This window comes from Lissotriton helveticus, chromosome 1_2 (assembly GCF_964261635.1).
Source record: "Lissotriton helveticus chromosome 1_2, aLisHel1.1, whole genome shotgun sequence".
Lineage (NCBI taxonomy): Eukaryota > Metazoa > Chordata > Amphibia > Caudata > Salamandridae > Lissotriton > Lissotriton helveticus.
In genome coordinates, this window is record NC_136058.1 from 336,332,670 (window position 1) to 336,356,913 (window position 24,244).

At 39.1% G+C, this 24,244-nt stretch overlaps 47 non-coding genes across 47 annotated transcripts; all 47 read right to left on the minus strand.

Moving 5' to 3' along the window:
• Positions 1–96: 96 nt before the first annotated feature.
• TRNAK-CUU (transfer RNA lysine (anticodon CUU)) lies at positions 97–169 on the minus strand. Its single transcript has one exon. It is a non-coding gene; the product is annotated as a tRNA-Lys (tRNA).
• Positions 170–521: 352 nt separating this feature from the next.
• Positions 522–594, minus strand: TRNAA-AGC (transfer RNA alanine (anticodon AGC)). The gene has a single exon. It is a non-coding gene; the product is annotated as a tRNA-Ala (tRNA).
• A 344-nt stretch (positions 595–938) lies between these two features.
• TRNAK-CUU (transfer RNA lysine (anticodon CUU)) lies at positions 939–1,011 on the minus strand. Its single transcript has one exon. It is a non-coding gene; the product is annotated as a tRNA-Lys (tRNA).
• A 352-nt stretch (positions 1,012–1,363) lies between these two features.
• TRNAA-AGC (transfer RNA alanine (anticodon AGC)) lies at positions 1,364–1,436 on the minus strand. The gene has a single exon. It is a non-coding gene; the product is annotated as a tRNA-Ala (tRNA).
• Positions 1,437–1,780: 344 nt separating this feature from the next.
• On the minus strand, positions 1,781–1,853 carry TRNAK-CUU (transfer RNA lysine (anticodon CUU)). Its single transcript has one exon. It is a non-coding gene; the product is annotated as a tRNA-Lys (tRNA).
• A 352-nt stretch (positions 1,854–2,205) lies between these two features.
• On the minus strand, positions 2,206–2,278 carry TRNAA-AGC (transfer RNA alanine (anticodon AGC)). The gene has a single exon. It is a non-coding gene; the product is annotated as a tRNA-Ala (tRNA).
• A 344-nt stretch (positions 2,279–2,622) lies between these two features.
• TRNAK-CUU (transfer RNA lysine (anticodon CUU)) lies at positions 2,623–2,695 on the minus strand. The gene has a single exon. It is a non-coding gene; the product is annotated as a tRNA-Lys (tRNA).
• Positions 2,696–3,047: 352 nt separating this feature from the next.
• TRNAA-AGC (transfer RNA alanine (anticodon AGC)) lies at positions 3,048–3,120 on the minus strand. Its single transcript has one exon. It is a non-coding gene; the product is annotated as a tRNA-Ala (tRNA).
• A 344-nt stretch (positions 3,121–3,464) lies between these two features.
• On the minus strand, positions 3,465–3,537 carry TRNAK-CUU (transfer RNA lysine (anticodon CUU)). Its single transcript has one exon. It is a non-coding gene; the product is annotated as a tRNA-Lys (tRNA).
• Positions 3,538–4,306: 769 nt separating this feature from the next.
• TRNAK-CUU (transfer RNA lysine (anticodon CUU)) lies at positions 4,307–4,379 on the minus strand. Its single transcript has one exon. It is a non-coding gene; the product is annotated as a tRNA-Lys (tRNA).
• Positions 4,380–4,731: 352 nt separating this feature from the next.
• Positions 4,732–4,804, minus strand: TRNAA-AGC (transfer RNA alanine (anticodon AGC)). The gene has a single exon. It is a non-coding gene; the product is annotated as a tRNA-Ala (tRNA).
• Positions 4,805–5,148: 344 nt separating this feature from the next.
• On the minus strand, positions 5,149–5,221 carry TRNAK-CUU (transfer RNA lysine (anticodon CUU)). Its single transcript has one exon. It is a non-coding gene; the product is annotated as a tRNA-Lys (tRNA).
• A 769-nt stretch (positions 5,222–5,990) lies between these two features.
• Positions 5,991–6,063, minus strand: TRNAK-CUU (transfer RNA lysine (anticodon CUU)). Its single transcript has one exon. It is a non-coding gene; the product is annotated as a tRNA-Lys (tRNA).
• Positions 6,064–6,415: 352 nt separating this feature from the next.
• On the minus strand, positions 6,416–6,488 carry TRNAA-AGC (transfer RNA alanine (anticodon AGC)). Its single transcript has one exon. It is a non-coding gene; the product is annotated as a tRNA-Ala (tRNA).
• Positions 6,489–7,257: 769 nt separating this feature from the next.
• TRNAA-AGC (transfer RNA alanine (anticodon AGC)) lies at positions 7,258–7,330 on the minus strand. Its single transcript has one exon. It is a non-coding gene; the product is annotated as a tRNA-Ala (tRNA).
• A 344-nt stretch (positions 7,331–7,674) lies between these two features.
• Positions 7,675–7,747, minus strand: TRNAK-CUU (transfer RNA lysine (anticodon CUU)). Its single transcript has one exon. It is a non-coding gene; the product is annotated as a tRNA-Lys (tRNA).
• Positions 7,748–8,099: 352 nt separating this feature from the next.
• Positions 8,100–8,172, minus strand: TRNAA-AGC (transfer RNA alanine (anticodon AGC)). Its single transcript has one exon. It is a non-coding gene; the product is annotated as a tRNA-Ala (tRNA).
• A 344-nt stretch (positions 8,173–8,516) lies between these two features.
• Positions 8,517–8,589, minus strand: TRNAK-CUU (transfer RNA lysine (anticodon CUU)). The gene has a single exon. It is a non-coding gene; the product is annotated as a tRNA-Lys (tRNA).
• Positions 8,590–9,358: 769 nt separating this feature from the next.
• On the minus strand, positions 9,359–9,431 carry TRNAK-CUU (transfer RNA lysine (anticodon CUU)). The gene has a single exon. It is a non-coding gene; the product is annotated as a tRNA-Lys (tRNA).
• A 352-nt stretch (positions 9,432–9,783) lies between these two features.
• TRNAA-AGC (transfer RNA alanine (anticodon AGC)) lies at positions 9,784–9,856 on the minus strand. Its single transcript has one exon. It is a non-coding gene; the product is annotated as a tRNA-Ala (tRNA).
• Positions 9,857–10,200: 344 nt separating this feature from the next.
• Positions 10,201–10,273, minus strand: TRNAK-CUU (transfer RNA lysine (anticodon CUU)). The gene has a single exon. It is a non-coding gene; the product is annotated as a tRNA-Lys (tRNA).
• A 352-nt stretch (positions 10,274–10,625) lies between these two features.
• Positions 10,626–10,698, minus strand: TRNAA-AGC (transfer RNA alanine (anticodon AGC)). Its single transcript has one exon. It is a non-coding gene; the product is annotated as a tRNA-Ala (tRNA).
• A 344-nt stretch (positions 10,699–11,042) lies between these two features.
• TRNAK-CUU (transfer RNA lysine (anticodon CUU)) lies at positions 11,043–11,115 on the minus strand. The gene has a single exon. It is a non-coding gene; the product is annotated as a tRNA-Lys (tRNA).
• Positions 11,116–11,467: 352 nt separating this feature from the next.
• On the minus strand, positions 11,468–11,540 carry TRNAA-AGC (transfer RNA alanine (anticodon AGC)). Its single transcript has one exon. It is a non-coding gene; the product is annotated as a tRNA-Ala (tRNA).
• Positions 11,541–12,309: 769 nt separating this feature from the next.
• On the minus strand, positions 12,310–12,382 carry TRNAA-AGC (transfer RNA alanine (anticodon AGC)). The gene has a single exon. It is a non-coding gene; the product is annotated as a tRNA-Ala (tRNA).
• A 344-nt stretch (positions 12,383–12,726) lies between these two features.
• Positions 12,727–12,799, minus strand: TRNAK-CUU (transfer RNA lysine (anticodon CUU)). The gene has a single exon. It is a non-coding gene; the product is annotated as a tRNA-Lys (tRNA).
• A 352-nt stretch (positions 12,800–13,151) lies between these two features.
• On the minus strand, positions 13,152–13,224 carry TRNAA-AGC (transfer RNA alanine (anticodon AGC)). The gene has a single exon. It is a non-coding gene; the product is annotated as a tRNA-Ala (tRNA).
• A 344-nt stretch (positions 13,225–13,568) lies between these two features.
• TRNAK-CUU (transfer RNA lysine (anticodon CUU)) lies at positions 13,569–13,641 on the minus strand. The gene has a single exon. It is a non-coding gene; the product is annotated as a tRNA-Lys (tRNA).
• A 352-nt stretch (positions 13,642–13,993) lies between these two features.
• Positions 13,994–14,066, minus strand: TRNAA-AGC (transfer RNA alanine (anticodon AGC)). Its single transcript has one exon. It is a non-coding gene; the product is annotated as a tRNA-Ala (tRNA).
• A 344-nt stretch (positions 14,067–14,410) lies between these two features.
• Positions 14,411–14,483, minus strand: TRNAK-CUU (transfer RNA lysine (anticodon CUU)). Its single transcript has one exon. It is a non-coding gene; the product is annotated as a tRNA-Lys (tRNA).
• A 352-nt stretch (positions 14,484–14,835) lies between these two features.
• Positions 14,836–14,908, minus strand: TRNAA-AGC (transfer RNA alanine (anticodon AGC)). Its single transcript has one exon. It is a non-coding gene; the product is annotated as a tRNA-Ala (tRNA).
• Positions 14,909–15,252: 344 nt separating this feature from the next.
• On the minus strand, positions 15,253–15,325 carry TRNAK-CUU (transfer RNA lysine (anticodon CUU)). Its single transcript has one exon. It is a non-coding gene; the product is annotated as a tRNA-Lys (tRNA).
• A 352-nt stretch (positions 15,326–15,677) lies between these two features.
• On the minus strand, positions 15,678–15,750 carry TRNAA-AGC (transfer RNA alanine (anticodon AGC)). The gene has a single exon. It is a non-coding gene; the product is annotated as a tRNA-Ala (tRNA).
• A 769-nt stretch (positions 15,751–16,519) lies between these two features.
• On the minus strand, positions 16,520–16,592 carry TRNAA-AGC (transfer RNA alanine (anticodon AGC)). The gene has a single exon. It is a non-coding gene; the product is annotated as a tRNA-Ala (tRNA).
• A 344-nt stretch (positions 16,593–16,936) lies between these two features.
• Positions 16,937–17,009, minus strand: TRNAK-CUU (transfer RNA lysine (anticodon CUU)). Its single transcript has one exon. It is a non-coding gene; the product is annotated as a tRNA-Lys (tRNA).
• Positions 17,010–17,778: 769 nt separating this feature from the next.
• TRNAK-CUU (transfer RNA lysine (anticodon CUU)) lies at positions 17,779–17,851 on the minus strand. Its single transcript has one exon. It is a non-coding gene; the product is annotated as a tRNA-Lys (tRNA).
• Positions 17,852–18,203: 352 nt separating this feature from the next.
• Positions 18,204–18,276, minus strand: TRNAA-AGC (transfer RNA alanine (anticodon AGC)). Its single transcript has one exon. It is a non-coding gene; the product is annotated as a tRNA-Ala (tRNA).
• A 344-nt stretch (positions 18,277–18,620) lies between these two features.
• Positions 18,621–18,693, minus strand: TRNAK-CUU (transfer RNA lysine (anticodon CUU)). Its single transcript has one exon. It is a non-coding gene; the product is annotated as a tRNA-Lys (tRNA).
• Positions 18,694–19,045: 352 nt separating this feature from the next.
• Positions 19,046–19,118, minus strand: TRNAA-AGC (transfer RNA alanine (anticodon AGC)). The gene has a single exon. It is a non-coding gene; the product is annotated as a tRNA-Ala (tRNA).
• Positions 19,119–19,887: 769 nt separating this feature from the next.
• TRNAA-AGC (transfer RNA alanine (anticodon AGC)) lies at positions 19,888–19,960 on the minus strand. The gene has a single exon. It is a non-coding gene; the product is annotated as a tRNA-Ala (tRNA).
• Positions 19,961–20,304: 344 nt separating this feature from the next.
• TRNAK-CUU (transfer RNA lysine (anticodon CUU)) lies at positions 20,305–20,377 on the minus strand. Its single transcript has one exon. It is a non-coding gene; the product is annotated as a tRNA-Lys (tRNA).
• A 769-nt stretch (positions 20,378–21,146) lies between these two features.
• TRNAK-CUU (transfer RNA lysine (anticodon CUU)) lies at positions 21,147–21,219 on the minus strand. The gene has a single exon. It is a non-coding gene; the product is annotated as a tRNA-Lys (tRNA).
• Positions 21,220–21,571: 352 nt separating this feature from the next.
• Positions 21,572–21,644, minus strand: TRNAA-AGC (transfer RNA alanine (anticodon AGC)). The gene has a single exon. It is a non-coding gene; the product is annotated as a tRNA-Ala (tRNA).
• A 344-nt stretch (positions 21,645–21,988) lies between these two features.
• On the minus strand, positions 21,989–22,061 carry TRNAK-CUU (transfer RNA lysine (anticodon CUU)). Its single transcript has one exon. It is a non-coding gene; the product is annotated as a tRNA-Lys (tRNA).
• A 769-nt stretch (positions 22,062–22,830) lies between these two features.
• Positions 22,831–22,903, minus strand: TRNAK-CUU (transfer RNA lysine (anticodon CUU)). Its single transcript has one exon. It is a non-coding gene; the product is annotated as a tRNA-Lys (tRNA).
• A 769-nt stretch (positions 22,904–23,672) lies between these two features.
• TRNAK-CUU (transfer RNA lysine (anticodon CUU)) lies at positions 23,673–23,745 on the minus strand. The gene has a single exon. It is a non-coding gene; the product is annotated as a tRNA-Lys (tRNA).
• Positions 23,746–24,097: 352 nt separating this feature from the next.
• TRNAA-AGC (transfer RNA alanine (anticodon AGC)) lies at positions 24,098–24,170 on the minus strand. Its single transcript has one exon. It is a non-coding gene; the product is annotated as a tRNA-Ala (tRNA).
• Positions 24,171–24,244: the final 74 nt, after the last annotated feature.

The window sequence follows — 24,244 nt, forward strand, 5'->3', positions numbered from 1 at the left end:
GATATACAATTTTTGGGAGTTATTGCATGTCTAATGCAAGATTAATTGCCATAATATGAGATCCAATGCAATAATCCTGCAAAAATTACTCGTTTTCGCCCAACGTGGGGCTCGAACCCACGACCCTGAGATTAAGAGTCTCATGCTCTACCGACTGAGCTAGCCGGGCTCCCTCTTTAAAGTAGTATGCAAACTGATCGTTTTTCATTAAGAAAACCAGTTCCTGGATATTCCTCAACTCTTGTTTTTCAAGGAACTTATCATTTATAGATCCCTCAGTGGACAGAGTGTCAAGTAAAATGAGACAAAATTGAAATGGAAGTTGTGGAAATGTCATTGTGAGATTGCATAAGAACTCAAATTGCTCTCACAAGCTAACGAATACCTAAACCCTTTTGATAAAACCCCTTTAGTTGTTATGATGTGACCATATATGAAAGCCATCTGTGATTTATCGGTTCTTACTATGCAACAAGCTTGGCAATGACAAGTTAAATATAAAATGTATGTACATTTTAGAATGGAGAATGCGGGCATCGATCCCGCTACCTCTCGCATGCTAAGCGAGCGCCCTACCATTTGAGCTAATTCCCCTGTGTGCTCCCTCAGAATAACATTTCAAAAGTAATGTTAATGCCTACCACACTTTATTTGACGTCAAATTGCCCATTACATGAGTGTTCAGTTCACTCCTAACTGATGCCTTACCTCCACTTAGGGATTGTTTTACAGTTCAGGTTGGCCTGTTTAGTACTTGAATAGGAGTAATATCGCTGTATGTTAATCTAGACTAATGCCCTACCTAATCTTGAAGTTACATTTCCCACCAATGGGAAACCAAAGATATACACTTTTTGGGAGTTAATGCATGTCTAATGCAAGATTAATTGCCATATTATGAGATCCAATGCAATAATCCTGCAAAAATTACTCGTTTTCGCCCAACGTGGGGCTCGAAGCCACGACCCTGAGATTAAGAGTCTCATGCTCTACCGACTGAGCTAGCCGGGCTCCCTCTTTAAAGTAGTATGCAAACTGATCATTTTTCATTAAGAAAACCAGTTCCTGGATATTCCTCAACTCTTGTTTTTCAAGGAACTTATCATTTATAGATCCCTCAGTGGACAGAGTGTCAAGTAAAATGAGACAAAATTGAAATGGAAGTTGTGGAAATGTCATTGTGAGATTGCATAAGAACTCAAATTGCTCTCACAAGCTAACGAATACCTAAACCCTTTTGATAAAACCCCTTTAGTTGTTATGATGTGACCATATATGAAAGCCATCTGTGATTTATCTGTTCTTACTATGCAACAAGCTTGGCAATGACAAGTTAAAAATAAAATGTATGTACATTTTAGAATGGAGAATGCGGGCATCGATCCCGCTACCTCTCGCATGCTAAGCGAGCGCCCTACCATTTGAGCTAATTCCCCAGTGTGCTCCCTCAGAATAACATTTCAAAAGTAATGTTAATGCCTACCACACTTTATTTGACGTCAAATTGCCCATTACATGAGTGTTCAGTTCACTCCTAACTGATGCCTTACCTCCACTTAGGGGATGTTTTACAGTTCAGGTTGGCCTGTTTAGTACTTGAATAGGAGTAATATCGCTGTATGTTAATCTAGACTAATGCCCTACCTAATCTTGAAGTTACATTTCCCACCAATGGGAAACCAAAGATATACAATTTTTGGGAGTTAATGCATGTCTAATGCAAGATTAATTGCCATATTATGAGATCCAATTCAATAATCCTGCAAAAATTACTCGTTTTCGCCCAACGTGGGGCTCGAACCCACGACCCTGAGATTAAGAGTCTCATGCTCTACCGACTGAGCTAGCCGGGCTCCCTCTTTAAAGTAGAATGCAAACTGATCGTTTTTCATTAAGAAAACCAGTTCCTGGATATTCCTCAACTCTTGTTTTTCAAGGAACTTATCATTTATAGATCCCTCAGTGGACAGAGTGTCAAGTAAAATGAGGCAAAATTGAAATGGAAGTTGTGGAAATGTCATTGTGAGATTGCATAAGAACTCAAATTGCTCTCACAAGCTAACGAATACCTAAACCCTTTTGATAAAACCCCTTTAGTTGTTATGATGTGACCATATATGAAAGCCATCTGTGATTTATCTGTTCTTACTATGCAACAAGCTTGACAATGACAAGTTAAAAATAAAATGTATGTACATTTTAGAATGGAGAATGCGGGCATCGATCCCGCTACCTCTCGCATGCTAAGCGAGCGCCCTACCATTTGAGCTAATTCCCCTGTGTGCTCCCTCAGAATAACATTTCAAAAGTAATGTTAATGCCTACCACACTTTATTTGACGTCAAATTGCCCATTACATGAGTGTTCAGTTCACTCCTAACTGATGCCTTACCTCCACTTAGGGGATGTTTTACAGTTCAGGTTGGCCTGTTTAGTACTTGAATAGGAGTAATATCGCTGTATGTTAATCTAGACTAATGCTCTACCTAATCTTGAAGTTACATTTCCCACCAATGGGAAACCAAAGATATACAATTTTTGGGAGTTAATGCATGCCTAATGCATGATTAATTGCCATATTATGAGATCCAATGCAATAATCCTGCAAAAATTACTCGTTTTCGCCCAACGTGGGGCTCGAACCCACGACCCTGAGATTAAGAGTCTCATGCTCTACCGACTGAGCTAGCCGGGCTCCCTCTTTAAAGTAGTATGCAAACTGATCGTTTTTCATTAAGAAAACCAGTTCCTGGATATTCCTCAACTCTTGTTTTTCAAGGAACTTATCATTTATAGATCCCTCAGTGGACAGAGTGTGAAGTAAAATGAGACAAAATTGAAATGGAAGTTGTGGAAATGTCATTGTGAGATTGCATAAGAACTCAAATTGCTCTCACAAGCTAACAAATACCTAAACCCTTTTGATAAAACCCCTTTAGTTGTTATGATGTGACCATATATGAAAGCCATCTGTGATTTATATGTTCTTACTATGCAACAAGCTTGGCAATGACAAGTTAAAAATAAAATGTATGTACATTTTAGAATGGAGAATGCGGGCATCGATCCCGCTACCTCTCGCATGCTAAGCGAGCGCTCTACCATTTGAGCTAATTCCCCAGTGTGCTCCCTCAGAATAACATTTCAAAAGTAACGTTAATGCCTACCACACTTTATTTGACGTCAAATTGCCCATTACATGAGTGTTCAGTTCACTCCTAACTGATGCCTTACCTCCACTTAGGGGATGTTTTACAGTTCAGGTTGGCCTGTTTAGTACTTGAATAGGAGTAATATCGCTGTAGGTTAATCTAGACTAATGCCCTACCTAATCTTGAAGTTACATTTCCCACCAATGGGAAACCAAAGATATACAATTTTTGGGAGTTAATGCATGTCTAATGCAAGATTAATTGCCATATTATGAGATCCAATGCAATAATCTTGCAAAAATTACTCGTTTTCGCCCAACGTGGGGCTCGAACCCACGACCCTGAGATTAAGAGTCTTATGCTCTACCGACTGAGCTAGCCGGGCTCCCTCTTTAAAGTAGAATGCAAACTGATCGTTTTTCATTAAGAAAACCAGTTCCTGGATATTCCTCAACTCTTGTTTTTCAAGGAACTTATCATTTATAGATCCCTCAGTGGACAGAGTGTCAAGTAAAATGAGACAAAATTGAAATGGAAGTTGTGGAAATGTCATTGTGAGATTGCATAAGAACTCAAATTGCTCTCACAAGCTAACGAATACCTAAACCCTTTTGATAAAACCCCTTTAGTTGTTATGATGTGACCATATATGAAAGCCATCTGTGATTTATCTGTTCTTACTATGCAACAAGCTTGGCAATGACAAGTTAAAAATAAAATGTATGTACATTTTAGAATGGAGAATGCGGGCATTGATCCCGCTACCTCTCGCATGCTAAGCGAGCGCCCTACCATTTGAGCTAATTCCCCTGTGTGCTCCCTCAGAATAACATTTCAAAAGTAACGTTAATGCCTACCACACTTTATTTGACGTCAAATTGCCCATTACATGAGTGTTCAGTTCACTCCTAACTGATGCCTTACCTCCACTTAGGGATTGTTTTACAGTTCAGGTTGGCCTGTTTAGTACTTGAATAGGAGTAATATCGCTGTATGTTAATCTAGACTAATGCTCTACCTAATCTTGAAGTTACATTTCCCACCAATGGGAAACCAAAGATATACAATTTTTGGGAGTTAATGCATGTCTAATGCATGATTAATTGCCATATTATGAGATCCAATGCAATAATCCTGCAAAAATTACTCGTTTTCGCCCAACGTGGGGCTCGAACCCACGACCCTGAGATTAAGAGTCTCATGCTCTACCGACTGAGCTAGCCGGGCTCCCTCTTTAAAGTAGTATGCAAACTGATCGTTTTTCATTAAGAAAACCAGTTCCTGGATATTCCTCAACTCTTGTTTTTCAAGGAACTTATCATTTATAGATCCCTCAGTGGACAGAGTGTCAAGTAAAATGAGACAAAATTGAAATGGAAGTTGTGGAAATGTCATTGTGAGATTGCATAAGAACTCAAATTGCTCTCACAAGCTAACAAATACCTAAACCCTTTTGATAAAACCCCTTTAGTTGTTATGATGTGACCATATATGAAAGCCATCTGTGATTTATCTGTTCTTACTATGCAACAAGCTTGGCAATGACAAGTTAAAAATAAAATGTATGTACATTTTAGAATGGAGAATGCGGGCATCGATCCCGCTACCTCTCGCATGCTAAGCGAGCGCTCTACCATTTGAGCTAATTCCCCTGTGTGCTCCCTCAGAATAACATTTCAAAAGTAACGTTAATGCCTACCACACTTTATTTGACGTCAAATTGCCCATTACATGAGTGTTCAGTTCACTCCTAACTGATGCCTTACCTCCACTTAGGGGATGTTTTACAGTTCAGGTTGGCCTGTTTAGTACTTGAATAGGAGTAATATCGCTGTAGGTTAATCTAGACTAATGCCCTACCTAATCTTGAAGTTACATTTCCCACCAATGGGAAACCAAAGATATACAATTTTTGGGAGTTAATGCATGTCTAATGCAAGATTAATTGCCATATTATGAGATCCAATGCAATAATCCTGCAAAAATTACTCGTTTTCGCCCAACGTGGGGCTTGAACCCACGACCCTGAGATTAAGAGTCTTATGCTCTACCGACTGAGCTAGCCGGGCTCCCTCTTTAAAGTAGAATGCAAACTGATCGTTTTTCATTAAGAAAACCAGTTCCTGGATATTCCTCAACTCTTGTTTTTCAAGGAACTTATCATTTATAGATCCCTCAGTGGACAGAGTGTTAAGTAAAATGAGACAAAATTGAAATGGAAGTTGTGGAAATGTCATTGTGAGATTGCATAAGAACTCAAATTGCTCTCACAAGCTAACGAATACCTAAACCCTTTTGATAAAACCCCTTTAGTTGTTATGATGTGACCATATATGAAAGCCATCTGTGATTTATCTGTTCTTACTATGCAACAAGCTTGGCAATGACAAGTTAAAAATAAAATGTATGTACATTTTAGAATGGAGAATGAGGGCATCGATCCCGCTACCTCTCGCATGCTAAGCGAGCGCCCTACCATTTGAGCTAATTCCCCTGTGTGCTCCCTCAGAATAACATTTCAAAAGTAATGTTAATGCCTACCACACTTTATTTGACGTCAAATTGCCCATTACATGAGTGTTCAGTTCACTCCTAACTGATGCCTTACCTCCACTTAGGGATTGTTTTACAGTTCAGGTTGGCCTGTTTAGTACTTGAATAGGAGTAATATCGCTGTATGTTAATCTAGACTAATGCCCTACCTAATCTTGAAGTTACATTTCCCACCAATGGGAAACCAAAGATATACAATTTTTGGGAGTTAATGCATGTCTAATGCAAGATTAATTGCCATATTATGAGATCCAATGCAATAATCCTGCAAAAATTACTCGTTTTCGCCCAACGTGGGGCTCGAACCCACGACCCTGAGATTAAGAGTCTCATGCTCTACCGACTGAGCTAGCCGGGCTCCCTCTTTAAAGTAGAATGCAAACTGATCGTTTTTCATTAAGAAAACCAGTTCCTGGATATTCCTCAACTCTTGTTTTTCAAGGAACTTATCATTTATAGATCCCTCAGTGGACAGAGTGTCAAGTAAAATGAGACAAAATTGAAATGGAAGTTGTGGAAATGTCATTGTGAGATTGCATAAGAACTCAAATTGCTCTCACAAGCTAACGAATACCTAAACCCTTTTGATAAAACCCCTTTAGTTGTAATGATGTGACCATATATGAAAGCCATCTGTGATTTATCTGTTCTTACTATGCAACAAGCTTGGCAATGACAAGTTAAAAATAAAATGTATGTACATTTTAGAATGGAGAATGCGGGCATCGATCCCGCTACCTCTCGCATGCTAAGCGAGCGCCCTACCATTTGAGCTAATTCCCCTGTGTGCTCCCTCAGAATAACATTTCAAAAGTAACGTTAATGCCTACCACACTTTATTTGACGTCAAATTGCCCATTACATGAGTGTTCAGTTCACTCCTAACTGATGCCTTACCTCCACTTAGGGATTGTTTTACAGTTCAGGTTGGCCTGTTTAGTACTTGAATAGGAGTAATATCGCTGTATGTTAATCTAGACTAATGCCCTACCTAATCTTGAAGTTACATTTCCCACCAATGGGAAACCAAAGATATACAATTTTTGGGAGTTATTGCATGTCTAATGCAAGATTAATTGCCATAATATGAGATCCAATGCAATAATCCTGCAAAAATTACTCGTTTTCGCCCAACGTGGGGCTCGAACCCACGACCCTGAGATTAAGAGTCTTTTGCTCTACCGACTGAGCTAGCCGGGCTCCCTCTTTAAAGTAGTATGCAAACTGATCGTTTTTCATTAAGAAAACCAGTTCCTGGATATTCCTCAACTCTTGTTTTTCAAGGAACTTATCATTTATAGATCCCTCAGTGGACAGAGTGTCAAGTAAAATGAGACAAAATTGAAATGGAAGTTGTGGAAATGTCATTGTGAGATTGCATAAGAACTCAAATTGCTCTCACAAGCTAACGAATACCTAAACCCTTTTGATAAAACCCCTTTAGTTGTTATGATGTGACCATATATGAAAGCCATCTGTGATTTATCTGTTCTTACTATGCAACAAGCTTGGCAATGACAAGTTAAAAATAAAATGTATGTACATTTTAGAATGGAGAATGCGGGCATCGATCCCGCTACCTCTCGCATGCTAAGCGAGCGCCCTACCATTTGAGCTAATTCCCCAGTGTGCTCCCTCAGAATAACATTTCAAAAGTAATGTTAATGCCTACCACACTTTATTTGACGTCAAATTGCCCATTAAATGAGTGTTCAGTTCACTCCTAACTGACGCCTTACCTCCACTTAGGGATTGTTTTACAGTTCAGGTTGGCCTGTTTAGTACTTGAATAGGAGTAATATCGCTGTATGTTAATCTAGACTAATGCCCTACCTAATCTTGAAGTTACATTTCCCACCAATGGGAAACCAAAGATATACAATTTTTGGGAGTTATTGCATGTCTAATGCTAGATTAATTGCCATAATATGAGATCCAATGCAATAATCCTGCAAAAATTACTCGTTTTCGCCCAACGTGGGGCTCGAACCCACGACCCTGAGATTAAGAGTCTCATGCTCTACCGACTGAGCTAGCCGGGCTCCCTCTTTAAAGTAGTATGCAAACTGATCGTTTTTCATTAAGAAAACCAGTTCCTGGATATTCCTCAACTCTTGTTTTTCAAGGAACTTATCATTTATAGATCCCTCAGTGGACAGAGTGTCAAGTAAAATGAGACAAAATTGAAATGGAAGTTGTGGAAATGTCATTGTGAGATTGCATAAGAACTCAAATTGCTCTCACAAGCTAACGAATACCTAAACCCTTTTGATAAAACCCCTTTAGTTGTTATGATGTGACCATATATGAAAGCCATCTGTGATTTATCTGTTCTTACTATGCAACAAGCTTGGCAATGACAAGTTAAAAATAAAATGTATGTACATTTTAGAATGGAGAATGCGGGCATCGATCCCGCTACCTCTCGCATGCTAAGCGAGCGCCCTACCATTTGAGCTAATTCCCCAGTGTGCTCCCTCAGAATAACATTTCAAAAGTAATGTTAATGCCTACCACACTTTATTTGACGTCAAATTGCCCATTACATGAGTGTTCAGTTCACTCCTAACTGATGCCTTACCTCCACTTAGGGGATGTTTTACAGTTCAGGTTGGCCTGTTTAGTACTTGAATAGGAGTAATATCGCTGTATGTTAATCTAGACTAATGCCCTACCTAATCTTGAAGTTACATTTCCCACCAATGGGAAACCAAAGATATACAATTTTTGGGAGTTAATGCATGTCTAATGCAAGATTAATTGCCATATTATGAGATCCAATTCAATAATCCTGCAAAAATTACTCGTTTTCGCCCAACGTGGGGCTCGAACCCACGACCCTGAGATTAAGAGTCTCATGCTCTACCGACTGAGCTAGCCGGGCTCCCTCTTTAAAGTAGAATGCAAACTGATCGTTTTTCATTAAGAAAACCAGTTCCTGGATATTCCTCAACTCTTGTTTTTCAAGGAACTTATCATTTATAGATCCCTCAGTGGACAGAGTGTCAAGTAAAATGAGACAAAATTGAAATGGAAGTTGTGGAAATGTCATTGTGAGATTGCATAAGAACTCAAATTGCTCTCACAAGCTAACGAATACCTAAACCCTTTTCATAAAACCCCTTTAGTTGTTATGATGTGACCATATATGAAAGCCATCTGTGATTTATCTGTTCTTACTATGCAACAAGCTTGGCAATGACAAGTTAAAAATAAAATGTATGTACATTTTAGAATGGAGAATGCGGGCATCGATCCAGCAACCTCTCGCATGCTAAGCGAGCGCCCTACCATTTGAGCTAATTCCCCTGTGTGCTCCCTCAGAATAACATTTCAAAAGTAACGTTAATGCCTACCACACTTTATTTGACGTCAAATTGCCCATTACATGAGTGTTCAGTTCACTCCTAACTGATGCCTTACCTCCACTTAGGGGATGTTTTACAGTTCAGGTTGGCCTGTTTAGTACTTGAATAGGAGTAATATCGCTGTAGGTTAATCTAGACTAATGCCCTACCTAATCTTGAAGTTACATTTCCCACCAATGGGAAACCAAAGATATACAATTTTTGGGAGTTAATGCATGTCTAATGCAAGATTAATTGCCATATTATGAGATCCAATGCAATAATCCTGCAAAAATTACTCGTTTTCGCCCAACGTGGGGCTCGAACCCACGACCCTGAGATTAAGAGTCTTATGCTCTACCGACTGAGCTAGCCGGGCTCCCTCTTTAAAGTAGAATGCAAACTGATCGTTTTTCATTAAGAAAACCAGTTCCTGGATATTCCTCAACTCTTGTTTTTCAAGGAACTTATCATTTATAGATCCCTCAGTGGACAGAGTGTCAAGTAAAATGAGACAAAATTGAAATGGAAGTTGTGGAAATGTCATTGTGAGATTGCATAAGAACTCAAATTGCTCTCACAAGCTAACGAATACCTAAACCCTTTTGATAAAACCCCTTTAGTTGTTATGATGTGACCATATATGAAAGCCATCTGTGATTTATCTGTTCTTACTATGCAACAAGCTTGGCAATGACAAGTTAAAAATAAAATGTATGTACATTTTAGAATGGAGAATGCGGGCATCGATCCCGCTACCTCTCGCATGCTAAGCGAGCGCCCTACCATTTGAGCTAATTCCCCTGTGTGCTCCCTCAGAATAACATTTCAAAAGTAACGTTAATGCCTACCACACTTTATTTGACGTCAAATTGCCCATTACATGAGTGTTCAGTTCACTCCTAACTGATGCCTTACCTCCACTTAGGGATTGTTTTACAGTTCAGGTTGGCCTGTTTAGTACTTGAATAGGAGTAATATCGCTGTATGTTAATCTAGACTAATGCCCTACCTAATCTTGAAGTTACATTTCCCACCAATGGGAAACCAAAGATATACAATTTTTGGGAGTTATTGCATGTCTAATGCAAGATTAATTGCCATAATATGAGATCCAATGCAATAATCCTGCAAAAGTTACTCGTTTTCGCCCAACGTGGGGCTTGAACCCACGACCCTGAGATTAAGAGTCTCATGCTCTACCGACTGAGCTAGCCGGGCTCCCTCTTTAAAGTAGTATGCAAACTGATCGTTTTTCATTAAGAAAACCAGTTCCTGGATATTCCTCAACTCTTGTTTTTCAAGGAACTTATCATTTATAGATCCCTCAGTGGACAGAGTGTCAAGTAAAATGAGACAAAATTGAAATGGAAGTTGTGGAAATGTCATTGTGAGATTGCATAAGAACTCAAATTGCTCTCACAAGCTAACGAATACCTAAACCCTTTTGATAAAACCCCTTTAGTTGTTATGATGTGACCATATATGAAAGCCATCTGTGATTTATCTGTTCTTACTATGCAACAAGCTTGGCAATGACAAGTTAAAAATAAAATGTATGTACATTTTAGAATGGAGAATGCGGGCATCGATCCCGCTACCTCTCGCATGCTAAGCGAGCGCCCTACCATTTGAGCTAATTCCCCAGTGTGCTCCCTCAGAATAACATTTCAAAAGTAATGTTAATGCCTACCACACTTTATTTGACGTCAAATTGCCCATTACATGAGTGTTCAGTTCACTCCTAACTGATGCCTTACCTCCACTTAGGGGATGTTTTACAGTTCAGGTTGGCCTGTTTAGTACTTGAATAGGAGTAATATCGCTGTATGTTAATCTAGACTAATGCCCTACCTAATCTTGAAGTTACATTTCCCACCAATGGGAAACCAAAGATATACAATTTTTGGGAGTTAATGCATGTCTAATGCAAGATTAATTGCCATATTATGAGATCCAATGCAATAATCCTGCAAAAATTACTCGTTTTCGCCCAACGTGGGGCTCGAACCCACGACCCTGAGATTAAGAGTCTCATGCTCTACCGACTGAGCTAGCCGGGCTCCCTCTTTAAAGTAGAATGCAAACTGATCGTTTTTCATTAAGAAAACCAGTTCCTGGATATTCCTCAACTCTTGTTTTTCAAGGAACTTATCATTTATAGATCCCTCAGTGGACAGAGTGTCAAGTAAAATGAGACAAAATTGAAATGGAAGTTGTGGAAATGTCATTGTGAGATTGCATAAGAACTCAAATTGCTCTCACAAGCTAACGAATACCTAAACCCTTTTGATAAAACCCCTTTAGTTGTTATGATGTGACCATATATGAAAGCCATCTGTGATTTATCTGTTCTTACTATGCAACAAGCTTGACAATGACAAGTTAAAAATAAAATGTATGTACATTTTAGAATGGAGAATGCGGGCATCGATCCCGCTACCTCTCGCATGCTAAGCGAGCGCCCTACCATTTGAGCTAATTCCCCTGTGTGCTCCCTCAGAATAACATTACAAAAGTAATGTTAATGCCTACCACACTTTATTTGACGTCAAATTGCCCATTACATGAGTGTTCAGTTCACTCCTAACTGATGCCTTACCTCCACTTAGGGATTGTTTTACAGTTCAGGTTGGCCTGTTTAGCACTTGAATAGGAGTAATATCGCTGTATGTTAATCTAGACTAATGCCCTACCTAATCTTGAAGTTACATTTCCCACCAATGGGAAACCAAAGATATACAATTTTTGGGAGTTATTGCATGTCTAATGCAAGATTAATTGCCATATTATGAGATCCAATGCAATAATCCTGCAAAAATTACTTGTTTTCGCCCAACGTGGGGATCAAACCCACAACCCTGAGATTTAGAGTCTCATGCTCTACCGACTGAGCTAGCCGGGCTCCCTCTTTAAAGTAGTATGCAAACTGATCGTTTTTCATTAAGAAAACCAGTTCCTGGATATTCCTCAACTCTTGTTTTTCAAGGAACTTATCATTTATAGATCCCTCAGTGGACAGAGTGTCAAGTAAAATGAGACAAAATTGAAATGGAAGTTGTGGAAATGTCATTGTGAGATTGCATAAGAACTCAAATTGCTCTCACAAGCTAACAAATACCTAAACCCTTTTGATAAAACCCCTTTACTTGTTATGATGTGACCATATATGAAAGCCATTTGTGATTTATCTGTTCTTACTATGCAACAAGCTTGGCAATGACAAGTTAAAAATAAAATGTATGTACATTTTAGAATGGAGAATGCGGGCATCGATCCCGCTACCTCTCGCATGCTAAGCGAGCGCTCTACCATTTGAGCTAATTCCCCTGTGTGCTCCCTCAGAATAACATTTCAAAAGTAACGTTAATGCCTACCACACTTTATTTGACGTCAAATTGCCCATTACATGAGTGTTCAGTTCACTCCTAACTGATGCCTTACCTCCACTTAGGGATTGTTTTACAGTTCAGGTTGGCCTGTTTAGTACTTGAATAGGAGTAATATCGCTGTATGTTAATCTAGACTAATGCCCTACCTAATCTTGAAGTTACATTTCCCACCAATGGGAAACCAAAGATATACAATTTTTGGGAGTTATTGCATGTCTAATGCAAGATTAATTGCCATAATATGAGATCCAATGCAATAATCCTGCAAAAATTACTCGTTTTCGCCCAACGTGGGGCTCGAACCCACGACCCTGAGATTAAGAGTCTCATGCTCTACCGACTGAGCTAGCCGGGCTCCCTCTTTAAAGTAGTATGCAAACTGATCGTTTTTCATTAAGAAAACCAGTTCCTGGATATTCCTCAACTCTTGTCTTTCAAGGAACTTATCATTTATAGATCCCTCAGTGGACAGAGTGTCAAGTAAAATGAGACAAAATTGAAATGGAAGTTGTGGAAATGTCATTGTGAGATTGCATAAGAACTCAAATTGCTCTCACAAGCTAACGAATACCTAAACCCTTTTGATAAAACCCCTTTAGTTGTTATGATGTGACCATATATGAAAGCCATCTGTGATTTATCGGTTCTTACTATGCAACAAGCTTGGCAATGACAAGTTAAAAATAAAATGTATGTACATTTTAGAATGGAGAATGCGGGCATCGATCCCGCTACCTCTCGCATGCTAAGCGAGCGCCCTACCATTTGAGCTAATTCCCCTGTGTGCTCCCTCAGAATAACATTTCAAAAGTAATGTTAATGCCTACCACACTTTATTTGACGTCAAATTGCCCATTACATGAGTGTTCAGTTCACTCCTAACTGATGCCTTACCTCCACTTAGGGGATGTTTTACAGTTCAGGTTGGCCTGTTTAGTACTTGAATAGGAGTAATATCGCTGTATGTTAATCTAGACTAATGCTCTACCTAATCTTGAAGTTACATTTCCCACCAATGGGAAACCAAAGATATACAATTTTTGGGAGTTAATGCATGTCTAATGCATGATTAATTGCCATATTATGAGATCCAATGCAATAATCCTGCAAAAATTACTCGTTTTCGCCCAACGTGGGGCTCGAACCCACGACCCTGAGATTAAGAGTCTCATGCTCTACCGACTGAGCTAGCCGGGCTCCCTCTTTAAAGTAGTATGCAAACTGATCGTTTTTCATTAAGAAAACCAGTTCCTGGATATTCCTCAACTCTTGTTTTTCAAGGAACTTATCATTTATAGATCCCTCAGTGGACAGAGTGTCAAGTAAAATGAGACAAAATTGAAATGGAAGTTGTGGAAATGTCATTGTGAGATTGCATAAGAACTCAAATTGCTCTCACAAGCTAACAAATACCTAAACCCTTTTGATAAAACCCCTTTAGTTGTTATGATGTGACCATATATGAAAGCCATCTGTGATTTATCTGTTCTTACTATGCAACAAGCTTGGCAATGACAAGTTAAAAATAAAATGTATGTACATTTTAGAATGGAGAATGCGGGCATCGATCCCGCTACCTCTCGCATGCTAAGCGAGCGCCCTACCATTTGAGCTAATTCCCCTGTGTGCTCCCTCAGAATAACATTTCAAAAGTAATGTTAATGCCTACCACACTTTATTTGACGTCAAATTGCCCATTACATGAGTGTTCAGTTCACTCCTAACTGATGCCTTACCTCCACTTAGGGATTGTTTTACAGTTCAGGTTGGCCTGTTTAGTACTTGAATAGGAGTAATATCGCTGTATGTTAATCTAGACTAATGCCCTACCTAATCTTGAAGTTACATTTCCCACCAATGGGAAACCAAAGATATACAATTTTTGGGAGTTAATGCATGTCTAATGCAAGATTAATTGCCATATTATGAGATCCAATGCAATAATCCTGCAAAAATTACTCGTTTTCGCCCAACGTGGGGCTCGAACCCACGACCCTGAGATTAAGAGTCTCATGCTCTACCGACTGAGCTAGCCGGGCTCCCTCTTTAAAGTAGAATGCAAACTGATCGTTTTTCATTAAGAAAACCAGTTCCTGGATATTCCTCAACTCTTGTTTTTCAAGGAACTTATCATTTATAGATCCCTCAGTGGACAGAGTGTCAAGTAAAATGAGACAAAATTGAAATGGAAGTTGTGGAAATGTCATTGTGAGATTGCATAAGAACTCAAATTGCTCTCACAAGCTAACGAATACCTAAACCCTTTTGATAAAACCCCTTTAGTTGTTATGATGTGACCATATATGAAAGCCATCTGTGATTTATCTGTTCTTACTATGCAACAAGCTTGGCAATGACAAGTTAAAAATAAAATGTATGTACATTTTAGAATGGAGAATGCGGGCATCGATCCCGCTACCTCTCGCATGCTAAGCGAGCACTCTACCATTTGAGCTAATTCCCCTGTGTGCTCCCTCAGAATAACATTTCAAAAGTAATGTTAATGCCTACCACACTTTATTTGACGTCAAATTGCCCATTACATGAGTGTTCAGTTCACTCCTAACTGATGCCTTACCTCCACTTAGGGGATGTTTTACGGTTCAGGTTGGCCTGTTTAGTACTTGAATAGGAGTAATATCGCTGTATGTTAATCTAGACTAATGACCTACCTAATCTTGAAGTTACATTTCCCACCAATGGGAAACCAAAGATATGCAATTTTTGGGAGTTATTGCATGTCTAATGCAAGATTAATTGCCATATTATGAGATCCAATGCAATAATCCTGCAAAAATTACTCGTTTTCGCCCAACGTGGGGCTCGAACCCACGACCCTGAGATTAAGAGTCTCATGCTCTACCGACTGAGCTAGCCGGGCTCCCTCTTTAAAGTAGTATGCAAACTGATCGTTTTTCATTAAGAAAACCATTTCCTGGATATTCCTCAACTCTTGTTTTTCAAGGAACTTATCATTTATAGATCCCTCAGTGGACAGAGTGTCAAGTAAAATGAGACAAAATTGAAATGGAAGTTGTGGAAATGTCATTGTGAGATTGCATAAGAACTCAAATTGCTCTCACAAGCTAACGAATACCTAAACCCTTTTGATAAAACCCCTTTAGTTGTTATGATGTGACCATATATGAAAGCCATCTGTGATTTATCTGTTCTTACTATGCAACAAGCTTGGCAATGACAAGTTAAAAATAAAATGTATGTACATTTTAGAATGGAGAATGCGGGCATCGATCCCGCTACCTCTCGCATGCTAAGCGAGCACTCTACCATTTGAGCTAATTCCCCTGTGTGCTCCCTCAGAATAACATTTCAAAAGTAATGTTAATGCCTACCACACTTTATTTGACGTCAAATTGCCCATTACATGAGTGTTCAGTTCACTCCTAACTGATGCCTTACCTCCACTTAGGGGATGTTTTACAGTTCAGGTTGGCCTGTTTAGTACTTGAATAGGAGTAATATCTCTGTATGTTAATCTAGACTAATGCCCTACCTAATCTTGAAGTTACATTTCCCACCAATGGGAAACCAAAGATATACACTTTTTGGGAGTTAATGCATGTCTAATGCAAGATTAATTGCCATATTATGAGATCCAATGCAATAATCCTGCAAAAATTACTCGTTTTCTCCCAACATGGGGCTCGAACCCACGACCCTGAGATTAAGAGTCTCATGCTCTACCGACTGAGCTAGCCGGGCTCCCTCTTTAAATTAGTAAGCAAACTGATCGTTTTTCATTAAGAAAACCAGTTCCTGGATATTCCTCAACTCTTGTTTTTCAAGGAACTTATCATTTATAGATCCCTCAGTGGACAGAGTGTCAAGTAAAATGAGACAAAATTGAAATGGAAGTTGTGGAAATGTCATTGTGAGATTGCATAAGAACTCAAATTGCTCTCACAAGCTAACGAATACCTAAACCCTTTTGATAAAACCCCTTTAGTTGTTATGATGTGACCATATATGAAAGCCATCTGTGATTTATCTGTTCTTACTATGCAACAAGCTTGGCAATGACAAGTTAAAAATAAAATGTATGTACATTTTAGAATGGAGAATGCGGGCATCGATCCCGCTACCTCTCGCATGCTAAGCGAGCGCTCTACCATTTGAGCTAATTCCCCTGTGTGCTCCCTCAGAATAACATTTCAAAAGTAATGTTAATGCCTACCACACTTTATTTGACGTCAAATTGCCCATTACATGAGTGTTCAGTTCACTCCTAACTGATGCCTTACCTCCACTTAGGGGATGTTTTACGGTTCAGGTTGGCCTGTTTAGTACTTGAATAGGAGTAATATCGCTGTATGTTAATCTAGACTAATGACCTACCTAATCTTGAAGTTACATTTCCCACCAATGGGAAACCAAAGATATGCAATTTTTGGGAGTTATTGCATGTCTAATGCAAGATTAATTGCCATATTATGAGATCCAATGCAATAATCCTGCAAAAATTACTCGTTTTCGCCCAACGTGGGGCTCGAACCCACGACCCTGAGATTAAGAGTCTCATGCTCTACCGACTGAGCTAGCCGGGCTCCCTCTTTAAAGTAGAATGCAAACTGATCGTTTTTCATTAAGAAAACCAGTTCCTGGATATTCCTCAACTCTTGTTTTTCAAGGAACTTATCATTTATAGATCCCTCAGTGGACAGAGTGTCAAGTAAAATGAGACAAAATTGAAATGGAAGTTGTGGAAATGTCATTGTGAGATTGCATAAGAACTCAAATTGCTCTCACAAGCTAACGAATACCTAAACCCTTTTGATAAAACCCCTTTAGTTGTTATGATGTGACCATATATGAAAGCCATCTGTGATTTATCTGTTCTTACTATGCAACTAGCTTGGCAATGAGAAGTTAAAAATAAAATGTATGTACATTTTAGAATGGAGAATGCGGGCATCGATCCCGCTACCTCTCGCATGCTAAGCGCGCGCTCTACCATTTGAGCTAATTCCCCTGTGTGCTCCCTCAGAATAACATTTCAAAAGTAATGTTAATGCCTACCACACTTTATTTGACGTCAAATTGCCCATTACATGAGTGTTCAGTTCACTCCTAACTGATGCCTTACCTCCACTTAGTGATTGTTTTACAGTTCAGGTTGGCCTGTTTAGTACTTGAATAGGAGTAATATCGCTGTATGTTAATCTAGACTAATGCCCTACCTAATCTTGAAGTTACATTTCCCACCAATGGGAAACCAAAGATATACAATTTTTGGGAGTTATTGCATGTCTAATGCAAGATTAATTGCCATAATATGAGATCCAATGCAATAATCCTGCAAAAATTACTCGTTTTCGCCCAACGTGGGGCTCGAACCCACGACCCTGAGATTAAGAGTCTCATGCTCTACCGACTGAGCTAGCCGGGCTCCCTCTTTAAAGTAGTATGCAAACTGATCGTTTTTCATTAAGAAAACCAGTTCCTGGATATTCCTCAACTCTTGTTTTTCAAGGAACTTATCATTTATAGATCCCTCAGTGGACAGAGTGTCAAGTAAAATGAGACAAAATTGAAATGGAAGTTGTGGAAATGTCATTGTGAGATTGCATAAGAACTCAAATTGCTCTCACAAGCTAACAAATACCTAAACCCTTTTGATAAAACCCCTTTAGTTGTTATGATGTGACCATATATGAAAGCCATCTGTGATTTATCTGTTCTTACTATGCAACAAGCTTGGCAATGACAAGTTAAAAATAAAATGTATGTACATTTTAGAATGGAGAATGCGGGCATCGATCCCGCTACCTCTCGCATGCTAAGCGAGCGCCCTACCATTTGAGCTAATTCCCCTGTGTGCTCCCTCAGAATAACATTTCAAAAGTAACGTTAATGCCTACCACACTTTATTTGACGTCAAATTGCCCATTACATGAGTGTTCAGTTCACTCCTAACTGATGCCTTACCTCCACTTAGGGATTGTTTTACAGTTCAGGTTGGCCTGTTTAGTACTTGAATAGGAGTAATATCGCTGTATGTTAATCTAGACTAATGCCCTACCTAATCTTGAAGTTACATTTCCCACCAATGGGAAACCAAAGATATACAATTTTTGGGAGTTATTGCATGTCTAATGCAAGATTAATTGCCATAATATGAGATCCAATGCAATAATCCTGCAAAAATTACATGTTTTCGCCCAACGTGGGGCTCGAACCCACGACCCTGAGATTAAGAGTCTCATGCTCTACCGACTGAGCTAGCCGGGCTCCCTCTTTAAAGTAGTATGCAAACTGATCGTTTTTCATTAAGAAAACCAGTTCCTGGATATTCCTCAACTCTTGCTTTTCAAGGAACTTATCATTTATAGATCCCTCAGTGGACAGAGTGTCAAGTAAAATGAGACAAAATTGAAATGGAAGTTGTGGAAATGTCATTGTGAGATTGCATAAGAACTCAAATTGCTCTCACAAGCTAACGAATACCTAAACCCTTTTGATAAAACCCCTTTAGTTGTTATGATGTGACCATATATGAAAGCCATCTGTGATTTATCGGTTCTTACTATGCAACAAGCTTGGCAATGACAAGTTAAAAATAAAATGTATGTACATTTTAGAATGGAGAATGCGGGCATCGATCCCGCTACCTCTCGCATGCTAAGCGAGCGCCCTACCATTTGAGCTAATTCCCCTGTGTGCTCCCTCAGAATAACATTTCAAAAGTAATGTTAATGCCTACCACACTTTATTTGACGTCAAATTGCCCATTACATGAGTGTTCAGTTCACTCCTAACTGATGCCTTACCTCCACTTAGGGATTGTTTTACAGTTCAGGTTGGCCTGTTTAGTACTTGAATAGGAGTAATATCGCTGTATGTTAATCTAGACTAATGCCCTACCTAATCTTGAAGTTACATTTCCCACCAATGGGAAACCAAAGATATACAATTTTTGGGAGTTAATGCATGTCTAATGCAAGATTAATTGCCATATTATGAGATCCAATGCAATAATCCTGCAAAAATTACTCGTTTTCTCCCAACATGGGGCTCGAACCCACGACCCTGAGATTAAGAGTCTCATGCTCTACCGACTGAGCTAGCCGGGCTCCCTCTTTAAAGTAGTAAGCAAACTGATCGTTTTTCATTAAGAAAACCAGTTCCTGGATATTCCTCAACTCTTGTTTTTCAAGGAACTTATCATTTATAGATCCCTCAGTGGACAGAGTGTCAAGTAAAATGAGACAAAATTGAAATGGAAGTTGTGGAAATGTCATTGTGAGATTGCATAAGAACTCAAATTGCTCTCACAAGCTAACGAATACCTAAACCCTTTTGATAAAACCCCTTTAGTTGTTATGATGTGACCATATATGAAAGCCATCTGTGATTTATCTGTTCTTACTATGCAACAAGCTTGGCAATGACAAGTTAAAAATAAAATGTATGTACATTTTAGAATGGAGAATGCGGGCATCGATCCCGCTACCTCTCGCATGCTAAGCGAGCGCTCTACCATTTGAGCTAATTCCCCTGTGTGCTCCCTCAGAATAACATTTCAAAAGTAATGTTAATGCCTACCACACTTTATTTGACGTCAAATTGCCCATTACATGAGTGTTCAGTTCACTCCTAACTGATGCCTTACCTCCACTTAGGGGATGTTTTACGGTTCAGGTTGGCCTGTTTAGTACTTGAATAGGAGTAATATCGCTGTATGTTAATCTAGACTAATGACCTACCTAATCTTGAAGTTACATTTCCCACCAATGGGAAACCAAAGATATGCAATTTTTGGGAGTTATTGCATGTCTAATGCAAGATTAATTGCCATATTATGAGATCCAATGCAATAATCCTGCAAAAATTACTCGTTTTCGCCCAACGTGGGGCTCGAACCCACGACCCTGAGATTAAGAGTCTCATGCTCTACCGACTGAGCTAGCCGGGCTCCCTCTTTAAAGTAGAATGCAAACTGATCGTTTTTCATTAAGAAAACCAGTTCCTGGATATTCCTCAACTCTTGTTTTTCAAGGAACTTATCATTTATAGATCCCTCAGTGGACAGAGTGTCAAGTAAAATGAGACAAAATTGAAATGGAAGTTGTGGCAATGTCATTGTGAGATTGCATAAGAACTCAAATTGCTCTCACAAGCTAACGAATACCTAAACCCTTTTGATAAAACCCCTTTAGTTGTTATGATGTGACCATATATGAAAGCCATCTGTGATTTATCTGTTCTTACTATGCAACAAGCTTGGCAATGACAAGTTAAAAATAAAATGTATGTACATTTTAGAATGGAGAATGCGGGCATCGATCCCGCTACCTCTCGCATGCTAAGCGAGCGCTATACCATTTGAGCTAATTCCCCTGTGTGCTCCCTCAGAATAACATTTCAAAAGTAATGTTAATGCCTACCACACTTTATTTGACGTCAAATTGCCCATTACATGAGTGTTCAGTTCACTCCTAACTGATGCCTTACCTCCACTTAGGGGATGTTTTACAGTTCAGGTTGGCCTGTTTAGTACTTGAATAGGAGTAATATCGCTGTATGTTAATCTAGACTAATGCCCTACCTAATCTTGAAGTTACATTTCCCACCAATGGGAAACCAAAGATATACACTTTTTGGGAGTTAATGCATGTCTAATGCAAGATTAATTGCCATATTATGAGATCCAATGCAATAATCCTGCAAAAATTACTCGTTTTCGCCCAACGTGGGGCTCGAACCCACGACCCTGAGATTAAGAGTCTCATGCTCTACCGACTGAGCTAGCCGGGCTCCCTCTTTAAAGTAGTATGCAAACTGATCGTTTTTCATTAAGAAAACCAGTTCCTGGATATTCCTCAACTCTTGTTTTTCAAGGAACTTATCATTTATAGATCCCTCAGTGGACAGAGTGTCAAGTAAAATGAGACAAAATTGAAATGGAAGTTGTGGAAATGTCATTGTGAGATTGCATAAGAACTCAAATTGCTCTCACAAGCTAACGAATACCTAAACCCTTTTGATAAAACCCCTTTAGTTGTTATGATGTGACCATATATGAAAGCCATCTGTGATTTATCTGTTCTTACTATGCAACAAGCTTGGCAATGACAAGTTAAAAATAAAATGTATGTACATTTTAGAATGGAGAATGCGGGCATCGATCCCGCTACCTCTCGCATGCTAAGCGAGCACTCTACCATTTGAGCTAATTCCCCTGTGTGCTCCCTCAGAATAACATTTCAAAAGTAATGTTAATGCCTACCACACTTTATTTGACGTCAAATTGCCCTTTACATGAGTGTTCAGTTCACTCCTAACTGATGCCTTACCTCCACTTAGGGGATGTTTTACGGTTCAGGTTGGCCTGTTTAGTACTTGAATAGGAGTAATATCGCTGTATGTTAATCTAGACTAATGACCTACCTAATCTTGAAGTTACATTTCCCACCAATGGGAAACCAAAGATATGCAATTTTTGGGAGTTATTGCATGTCTAATGCAAGATTAATTGCCATATTATGAGATCCAATGCAATAATCCTGCAAAAATTACTCGTTTTCGCCCAACGTGGGGCTCGAACCCACGACCCTGAGATTAAGAGTCTCATGCTCTACCGACTGAGCTAGCCGGGCTCCCTCTTTAAAGTAGAATGCAAACTGATCGTTTTTCATTAAGAAAACCAGTTCCTGGATATTCCTCAACTCTTGTTTTTCAAGGAACTTATCATTTATAGATCCCTCAGTGGACAGAGTGTCAAGTAAAATGAGACAAAATTGAAATGGAAGTTGTGGAAATGTCATTGTGAGATTGCATAAGAACTCAAATTGCTCTCACAAGCTAACGAATACCTAAACCCTTTTGATAAAACCCCTTTAGTTGTTATGATGTGACCATATATGAAAGCCATCTGTGATTTATCTGTTCTTACTATGCAACTAGCTTGGCAATGACAAGTTAAAAATAAAATGTATGTACATTTTAGAATGGAGAATGCGGGCATCGATCCCGCTACCTCTCGCATGCTAAGCGCGCGCTCTACCATTTGAGCTAATTCCCCTGTGTGCTCCCTCAGAATAACATTTCAAAAGTAATGTTAATGCCTACCACACTTTATTTGACTTCAAATTGCCCATTACATGAGTGTTCAGTTCACTCCTAACTGATGCCTTACCTCCACTTAGTGATTGTTTTACAGTTCAGGTTGGCCTGTTTAGTACTTGAATAGGAGTAATATCGCTGTATGTTAATCTAGACTAATGCCCTACCTAATCTTGAAGTTACATTTCCCACCAATGGGAAACCAAAGATATACAATTTTTGGGAGTTATTGCATGTCTAATGCAAGATTAATTGCCATAATATGAGATCCAATGCAATAATCCTGCAAAAATTACTCGTTTTTGCCCAACGTGGGGCTCGAACCCACGACCCTGAGATTAAGAGTCTCATGCTCTACCGACTGAGCTAGCCGGGCTCCCTCTTTAAAGTAGTATGCAAACTGATCGTTTTTCATTAAGAAAACCATTTCCTGGATATTCCTCAACTCTTGTTTTTCAAGGAACTTATCATTTATAGATCCCTCAGTGGACAGAGTGTCAAGTAAAATGAGACAAAATTGAAATGGAAGTTGTGGAAATGTCATTGTGAGATTGCATAAGAACTCAAATTGCTCTCACAAGCTAACGAATACCTAAACCCTTTTGATAAAACCCCTTTAGTTGTTATGATGTGACCATATATGAAAGCCATCTGTGATTTATCTGTTCTTACTATGCAACAAGCTTGGCAATGACAAGTTAAAAATAAAATGTATGTACATTTTAGAATGGAGAATGCGGGCATCGATCCCGCTACCTCTCGCATGCTAAGCGCGCGCTCTACCATTTGAGCTAATTCCCCTGTGTGCTCCCTCAGAATAACATTTCAAAAGTAATGTTAATGCCTACCACACTTTATTTGACGTCAAATTGCCCATTACATGAGTGTTCAGTTCACTCCTAACTGATGCCTTACCTCCACTTAGGGGATGTTTTACAGTTCAGGTTGGCCTGTTTAGTACTTGAATAGGAGTAATATCGCTGTATGTTAATCTAGACTAATGCCCTACCTAATCTTGAAGTTACATTTCCCACCAATGGGAAACCAAAGATATACACTTTTTGGGAGTTAATGCATGTCTAATGCAAGATTAATTGCCATATTATGAGATCCAATGCAATAATCCTGCAAAAATTACTCATTTTCGCCCAACATGGGGCTCGAACCCACAACCCTGAGATTAAGAGTCTCATGCTCTACCGACTGAGCTAGCCGGGCTCCCTCTTTAAAGTAGTAAGCAAACTGATCGTTTTTCATTAAGAAAACCAGTTCCTGGATATTCCTCAACTCTTGTTTTTCAAGGAACTTATCATTTATAGATCCCTCAGTGGACAGAGTGTCAAGTAAAATGAGACAAAATTGAAATGGAAGTTGTGGAAATGTCATTGTGAGATTGCATAAGAACTCAAATTGCTCTCACAAGCTAACGAATACCTAAACCCTTTTGATAAAACCCCTTTAGTTGTTATGATGTGACCATATATGAAAGCCATCTGTGATTTATCTGTTCTTACTATGCAACAAGCTTGGCAATGACAAGTTAAAAATAAAATGTATGTACATTTTAGAATGGAGAATGCGGGCATCGATCCCGCTACCTCTCGCATGCTAAGCGAGCGCTCTACCATTTGAGCTAATTCCCCTGTGTGCTCCCTCAGAATAACATTTCAAAAGTAATGTTAATGCCTACCACACTTTATTTGACGTCAAATTGCCC